Raw genomic sequence first — 8,515 nt, forward strand, 5'->3', positions numbered from 1 at the left:
CCTGACCAGACCCTGCAGCTCACAGGCCCAGCACCAGAGAAAATCAAGCCTCATTGCTTCTGACTGTGCAAAACCAGTGGGGGTTGGGGCGGAGGAAGAAACTGATGGTCTCTCAGCAGAGTCCACTTGTTTAAAGGCCCCCTATGGTCCTAGAACATCTGGAGACCCACCTATTCTGGGAACGATGGCTAGGGCAACAGCTAGAGAGGCGCCAGTCCCATATGGAAATGGGGGAAGTGCCCGGAAAAGGGGCAAGAGCTGAGCAAGCGGCATTGTTCCCTCTCAGACCCGTCCCCCACACACAGTGCCACAACGTGGTGAAACAGGTCGCCCTGTACTGACAGATAACTAAGGCTCCGCCCCTTACAATGTAACAAGAGTGACAGTTCTACCTAAGATACAGAGGCAAACAAACAGGAGCCTGTCAAGATGAGGAGACAGAGAAGTATAGCCCAAAAGAGGGAACGAATCAAGGTTCCAGTGAGAGAACTAAACAATGAGGAGATAGCCAACCTAACAGATGCAGAATTCAAAACACCGGTGATAAAGATTCTCACAGGCTTCACAGATATGCTTCAGTATGGCAAACACATAGGGAAGAAGTGAAGGCTAAGCTAAGCTAAGTGAAACAAAGGAAAATCCACAAAAAGCCAATGGCAAAGGGAAGGAAACTGGGGTTCAAATCAATGATTTGGAACATAAGGAAGAAAAAAATAGTCAACCAATACAGAATGAGGAAACAAGAATTGAAAAAAATGAGGAGAGGCTTAGGAACCTCTGGGACAACTTTAAATGTGCCAACAACCAAATCATACAGGTGCCAAAAGGAGAAGAGGAAGAGCAAGAAATTGAAAGCTTATGTGAAAAAATAATGAAGGAAAATTTCCCAAATTTGGTGAAGGAAATAGACATACAAGTCCAGGAAGCACAGAGAGTCCCAAACAAGCTAGACCCAAAGAGGACCGCACCAAGAGACATCATAATTAAAATATCAAAGGTGAAAGATAAAGAGAGAATCTTAAAAGCAGCAAGAGAAAATCAGATAGTTACCTACCAAGGGGTGCCTGTAAGACTATCAGCTGATTTCTTGAAAGAAACTTTACAGGCAAGAGGGACTGGTAAGAAGAATTCAATGTGATGAAAAGCAAGGACTTACAAGCAAGATTACTCTATCCAGCAAAGCTATCATTGAGAATGGAAGGACAGATGAAGTGCTTCCCAGACAAGGTAAAGCTAAAAGAGTTCATTTTCACGAAGCCACTATTATATGAACTGTCAAAGGAACTTAGTCAAGAAAAAGAAAATCAAAACTACAAACACTAAAATGACAACAAACTCACAACTATCAACAACTGAATCTAAAAAATAAAAACAAAATTTAAGTACGCAAAACAGAATAGGAACAGAATCATATGTATAGGGATCATTAAGAGGGTTATCAACTGGGAGGGGGAAGGGGGAGAAAAGGGGAAATGGTGTAGGGATTAAGAAGCATAATCAGTTAGTACAAAATAGACAGGGGGAACTTAAGAATAATATAGGAAAGGGTGAAGCCAAAAAACTTACATGCACGACCCATGGACATGAACTAAGGGGGGGTGGGATTGTGGCGGGAAGGGGGGTACTGGGCAGAGGGGAGTAAGGGGAAAAGAAATTGAGACTACTGTAACAACATAATTAATAAAATATACTTAAACAAAAAATGTAGCCCTAAATAATCTTGGTGAATTACCATTCAAATGATGACTTTTTACACTGAATTTTTTCATGACTTACTTTAATGAGTGAATCTTCATAGACTGGTAGTGCTGGGGCATTCTGACATCCATTAGTTGCTATTGCTGCCATCTCAATGAGCTCTGAAATATGAATATTATATTTAGTTATAGTAGAACATAAAGGGTTGGGATTTTAGTCAAAGACTGTGACTTATGTAATTGGGCATCAAACCAAGTTAAGGAATATTTTCCAGCATTACCTACTATAATTGCACTGAAATTTTCAGGAATACTTGACATGCATGAATCAAAAAATCACTATATGCCTATAGGATCATTGAAAACAAAAATAAAATCCTATCACTCCTCTGCATAGTCTCCCAATGGTTTTCCCAAAGATTTAGAATAAATTCCAAACTCCTTATATGGTCATGCAGACTCTGAGTGATCTAGTCCCTGTCTACATCCCTTATTATTCTCCTCTGCTCTCAGGGGGCCTCAGCCATCTGCTCCTCATACTCATGCCGTCTTAGGATCTGCATAGAAGCCTCTTCCTCTGTGTTCTGCCTTCTTCCTATTCCTTAGGTTTCAGCTCACATACCACCTCCCCAGAGAGTCCTCAAACCACACAATCGGAACTTACACCTCTGTGCATATGTACACACATACTCATTCATTCTATCCTACTGCACAGTTTTTCTCCTGGTACTTATATCTTTCAGAGACTATCTGTGCTTACTCTAGTATTTCCACCCATGGCAGCTGACTCTACGGCCACCTGTCACATTCCCTTGGTCCATCCTGATTCTTACTACAGCTGCAATTAACAATTCCCTGCAAGCTCAGACTTACCTAATTAGCAACCCTGCTCAGCATCCTCCACTTGTCTTTCTACTTTCTGTTCCAGGGCTTTCTCTGGCCCTGCAGGTGCCTGGTTCACCCAAGTGCAAGTACAGCCAATTGGCGATGGAGTTAATTAATAAATGCTGCAGTCTCCCAGTCTTCAAGTGGACCAGGCTGGCAGGTCGTTTGCAGTTTCTCAGGAGATTCCGGTAGAAATTAAGTCCCTGTTCCTACAGCAGCAACATTAGTATTGGCTGGTTTTCTTTTCCCTTATGCTCTCCTCTCCCCATTCCTGTTTCTTGGGATCACCTCCAAATTTGCCATCAGTAATAAGTACTCAAGACTTTGTCTCCTGCTCTGCTTTCAGGAGAATCCTAATTAAGACATCTCCTACAGGATATAAGGTCTATAAGAACCAAGTACCTTCTTTTTTTTTTTTTTTTTTTTTTTTTTGTATTTTGCTTTATTTACAACACCTAGCACAGGACTTGACATATATATCTGACAGAATTGTAGGCAAGAGTAGATGTTATGAATGACTGTAGGGAGGAAATGATATACAAAAAAGGGGGGGCTGATCAGACAAAAAATTGGGGGAAGTATAAGATATTTTGAGGATGAATAATGCAAACTGAACATAGAGGTGATGTAAAACATGCATCAAAAATGCTGGAAAACTCTTAAGACATTCAATCAGATATGAGGATTTAGGACTGGAAAAATCTAGTAAATCCTCCATTATGTGTTGATCATCTTGTTATAGAAGTCAAGTGGTGTTATGGCTTTACATTTAATTGTTTGAGCACCAAAAATTTCATTTTCTTGGAATTTTAAGGTTTCATTCTTATGATAAAAGGATAATATTGAATTCAAAATTTTAATTTGCTAACCACTACTTTTTAAAAAATGGGTGCAGGGACTTCTGCTTACAGCTATGCCAGAATCACTGGCACCAGACTTGTTCTGCCATAAACAACGAGGCAATATACGTGAGGCGAATGTTTTCAGGAATTAGACACAGCAACCACAGGATTGTGAACTTTGTTTTTCACTCTCACCTGAGGACACTTTTCTATTACTGTTAGAGGGAGAGGAAGGGAGAGAGAGAGTGAAACATCGATGCAAGAGAAGCATCAACTGGTTGCCTCCCGTACTTGCTGGACAGGGGATTGTACATGTCCAGATCTGGGGGCACAACCTAGGTATGTGTCCTGATCCTGGATGGAACCAGCAACCATTTGGTTATGGATGACGTTCCAACAAACTGAGCAACAACACTTGCTAGGGCAGGACTGTGAACTTTGAGAAAAGGAAAACATATAAGTTGAGTCGCATATTTGCCCTGGCTTTCTGCCTGGAGACATTTACCAGCTAGCACAGGCTGCGGGAGGCAAAGCATAGAGGCAGTTTTGCTGAATGGAAAAAGCTGAGGTCAGAGTTAGAAGTGGCTAAAGTGACTGTAATTGGCAGGAAAGGGTACCAATAAAAAGAAGCTGCATGGAGAAGAGGGATTGCCAGGAGAAGCTCCCGCATGGCTGACGGCTAAAAGAAGACACCAGAAGGCATGCAGTGCTGGACAGTGTTGGAATTCTACTATGGTTACAGTGGAGAGATCTTACTGAATAACTCAGATATCCAGTTTCAGTCCTAGAAAGACCAAACCTTACAGGTATGCTCCATACTCCAAAGCAAGAACCACATCCTAGGACTGAGGCAAAACCAGAATCCATCTGAGCTAACAAAGAATAATATTAATCTTGACAGGATCAAAAAGATCCACAGATAACTCAATTAGCTGCTAGGATAAAACTCAACACCCTTTAAAGGAAGACACATAATCTGGACTCCCTACAATATAAAAAAAGTAGTGTTTTGGAACTAATAATTACACTGATAAAACTCTAACTAGACAGATAAAGAAAAAGAGAAAAAAATCCAAATTATTAATAGCAGGAACAAAACAGGAGTTATCATACAGATCCTACTACTGTGAGAAAGATAATCTGGGAATTTTATAAACAACTTTATACTAATACATTTGACAACTTAAATAAATGAACAGATTCCTTAAATAACACAACTTACAAAGGAACACAAGAAGAAACAGATAATCCAAAATGGCAGGGACATACAAAGTCAAAATTATTTTATAACAATACTAGGAACTTGTATTTTCTATTTTTAGTCTCTCACAATTGAAATTTTCCATAAGCTACATAATGTATTATATTGTAATAGCTTGAATACAGAAACAGATGTGAGAACTAGCTGTCTTTTATTAAGCTAGACATTAAAGAAACTGATAAAAATGTAAAACAACACCTCTCTTTTCACAAAAATTTTTTTGGAAAGTATACTAATTTTTCAAAAAATGTTATTACAATATACTACTTTTTGAATAAGTTGATAAAGATTTAAAATTTTGTTTTAATTTTTTAATACAGTTTATACATGTAACTTACATAAACAAAGATTTTGGGGGGATTCAGTAATTATTGAAATTTTAAATGGATCTTGAAGACAAAATATTTGCAAACCACCAATTTAATAGATCTGGCATAAGTTCTTTCAGAAAATAGAGGTGGAAGAAAACTTCCCAATTTATTCTATGAGGTCAGCATAACACTGATATCAAACCTAATAAGTTATTACAAGAATCTATAGTTCAATATCCTTATGAATAGACAAGCAGTAATCTTTTAAAAATATCAGTTAATTAAATAAAACAATAAACATAAAAGATAATACATCATGATCAAGTGGGCTTTATTCTTGGGTTGTAAGGTCAGTATAATAGTTGAAAATCAATCAGTGTAATTCACCACATTAACAGAGAAAATAAGGCTATAGAACATACAGTTGTCTCAATAAGTGCTGAAAAAGACATTTTACAAAACTCAACATCCATTTCTAATAAAAGCTCTCAGCAAACTAGAAATCAAAGGGAACTTCATCAGTCTGATAAAAAGCACCTACAGAAAAGCTACACTTAACATTATACTCAATGGTAAAATACTGAATACTTTTCCCTTAATATTACGTACCATGTAACGATATCTTCTCTCACCATTTTTGTTCAACATTAAACCAGAAGTCTTAGCGTGTTCAATTGACTAAAACAAACAAACAAAAAAAATCACCAAACAAAAATCAAAAAGAGAAGTAAAAGTACTAAATTGCAGAAGTAATAAAACTGTCTTTATTCTTATACAACATAATTTTTATAACTTACAGAACAATAAAAGAACTAATAAATGAATTTATCAAAGCCACAGAGTGCAAGATCAATACACAAAATTTCATTGTAGTTCTATATTTTAGCAGCCAAATTTCTTGGTAAAAGAAATTTTCAAAATACCATTTACAATAACATATAAACTATGGAATACCCAAATAAAGCCCTGGCTGGTTTGGCTCAGTGGATTGAGCGTCGGCCTGCGAGCTAAGTGTCGCTGGTTCGATCTTCCAGTCAGGGCACATCAGAGAAGGAAAACTCTGACTCCAAAAAACCTCCGCTGCCTTGCGGCATACCTCTTCAGGGGAAAGGCTAAGGGAGTAAACCCCAACAGAAAATCCGGAGCCGGAGTCCCTAAGGCGGTTTGACGTTGTAGTCAACACCGGCAACTCCTGCGGCGCACCTGAAGCCAAGCTGTATTGACTCCGTCTTTCCCTTGGACCCTTCAGCTGCGAAGAGAGGGGGGGTCTGCTGCATGGGCAACAGCAGACCCTCCATATCACCCTGCCCAGGCTCTGTAGCTTCAGCTTCACTGGAGAGGACACTCCAGCGTCATCGCAAGATGTCGATTTAACACGGGAGGAGACAGATACCGTGTCACTCCCGAGTCGGACTGCACAGCCATTCTCGGCGGTGCAGATAGACTCTTAAGAAGCTACACCATCGTCTCTCGAGACGGACGGCTGCCGATACCCAAATAAAACTTCTGTACTGGAAACTACAAAACGTTGCTGAAATTTAAAAACAGCTAATAATGGAGAACTATACCATGTTTATTGTTCAAATTGTCGTTAAGATATACATTTTCCCCTCCCTAATTGAACTATAAACTTCATGCAAACAAAATCTCAGCAGACTTTATGCATGCATGTATGTATTTTTTTAAGGAATCAATAAGTTGATTCTAAAATTTAAGTTGTGCCCTGGCTGCTGTGGCTCAGTGGATTGAGCGCCGGCCTGTGAACCAAAGGGTCGCTGGTTCAATTCCCAGTCAGAGCACATGTCTGGGTTGTGGACCAGGTCCCCAGTTGGGGTTGTGCAAGAGGCAACCACACATTGATACTTCTCTCCCTTTCTTTCTCTCTCCCTTCCCCTCTCTCTAAAAATAAATTTAAAAAATATTTTTTAAAAATTTAAGTTGTAAAATAATAAAATTAATATGGTAATGAAAGTGCTCAGAATTGCCAAAACAATCTTGAAAAAAAAAGGGGGGAAGACTTTAGAAGGCTCACTCACATCATCTGATTTCAAGACTCAGATTAAAGCTAGTGTCGTTAAGACAGAATAGTATTGGAATAAATTCTTTTTCTAAAAAGATTCATGGATCGGGATAGAGACCAAAAGTCGTCCCACACATGTAATGTCAATTGACTCCCAGAATAGTGCCAAGGCAATTCTTGAGGACAAAAATTTCCTGGAGCCACTGGATAGATGTATGGAATACATACGTACATTTGACTGCTATGTCATACTACACATGTAGCAGATGCTGTGGTACACAGCCCGCATTCTCCTCCAGGGCTGAAGTACTCAATCGTACAGATTCTGCGAGTGTTGCTGCTGTAAAATGAATTGTGCTGCCCTCCAATTTATATACGAATATTAAAGTCTTACCCCGCTGTACCTCAGGATGTGACTTTAATTTGGAGATGAGAGTTCTTAGGCGCTGCTCCCCGCAGCGCTCTCCTCGCAGGCAGGCTGGTGGGCACGGAGAGTGGGGCCCGGGGGCCCAGACCGCACCACCTGGGCTGCGGTCTCCTGGCTGACCGCACCCAGGGGGCCAGACAGCCCGAGCCTGACTACGGCGCCTCCGGGGGCCCCCTGGGCCCTGCAGACAGGGGTGCACGGCAGCCTGGATTCGAATTCCAGCAAGCAAAGCGAGGGCGAGCCCCTGACCGCCCCAGGTCCCGGTGTGTTTAGTTCAAAGAGCCTTACCATTCAAGCCCAGAAGAAGATTCTGAGCAAAATTGTCAGCAAAACCGTGGGCAACATGTTGATTGATGGCATCAGCAGTGAGATTTTTGATGAGCTCTACGAAGGCACCAAAGAGCACACCCACAACAAGAAGGAAGATCACAAGATCAGGAAAGACTTAATCAAGGTGTTAGTCAAATTGAGATCCTTTACAGGAACAACCAGTTTGAGGTTATCATAGAGAAGTTCAGGAAGAAGCTGAACCAGACCGCCATTACCATCATCCCCTTCTTTGAGGTAAACTACACCTTCGATAGGAACATGCTCTCCTAGCTCCTACAGGAGTACAAGGACTTGGTGTATGAACTGGTGCAGTGACACCTGACACCTGGGACCCAGGGGTGCATCAACCATGCTTCAGCCACTTTGCTGGAGTTCCTCGCTGCTCTTTATAGTCTGGATGGAGACTGGAGAGTCAAATTCAAGAGGGTTTGTGAAGGAATCCATAAATGGCTAGATGAGCAAGTTCTTTGAATATCTTCCCTCCTCCTGGGCTTTCCTGCATTCATGTTACAGCACTCAATGTGGTCTGGATGAGAATCAAGAAAATGGAAGAAACCCTTGTCAAAGACACCCACATTCTGTCCTTGTCATTCCTCTGATGTTGATGCCGAATTGAGCTCAGGTATGTTTATTCCCTGAGCTCGCTGGTGAGGTCTGCACTTCAAACAGCCTTTGTTTGCAAGCCCAAAGTACATTTCATCTATTCAAAGCAGCAAGGCTGCCCTGCTCTTTAAGGAGAGCT

The 8,515-nt window shown here is 40.7% G+C and overlaps 1 pseudogene; it reads left to right on the forward strand.

The window, feature by feature from the left end:
* Positions 1-7,259: 7,259 nt before the first annotated feature.
* LOC150022107 (tumor necrosis factor alpha-induced protein 8-like protein 3 pseudogene) lies at positions 7,260-8,244 on the forward strand (annotated as a pseudogene).
* Positions 8,245-8,515: the final 271 nt, after the last annotated feature.

The sequence above is a fragment of the Furipterus horrens genome, unplaced genomic scaffold (genome assembly GCF_987537825.1).
Source record: "Furipterus horrens unplaced genomic scaffold, mFurHor1.1.pri manual_scaffold_1, whole genome shotgun sequence".
Classification (NCBI taxonomy): domain Eukaryota; kingdom Metazoa; phylum Chordata; class Mammalia; order Chiroptera; family Furipteridae; genus Furipterus; species Furipterus horrens.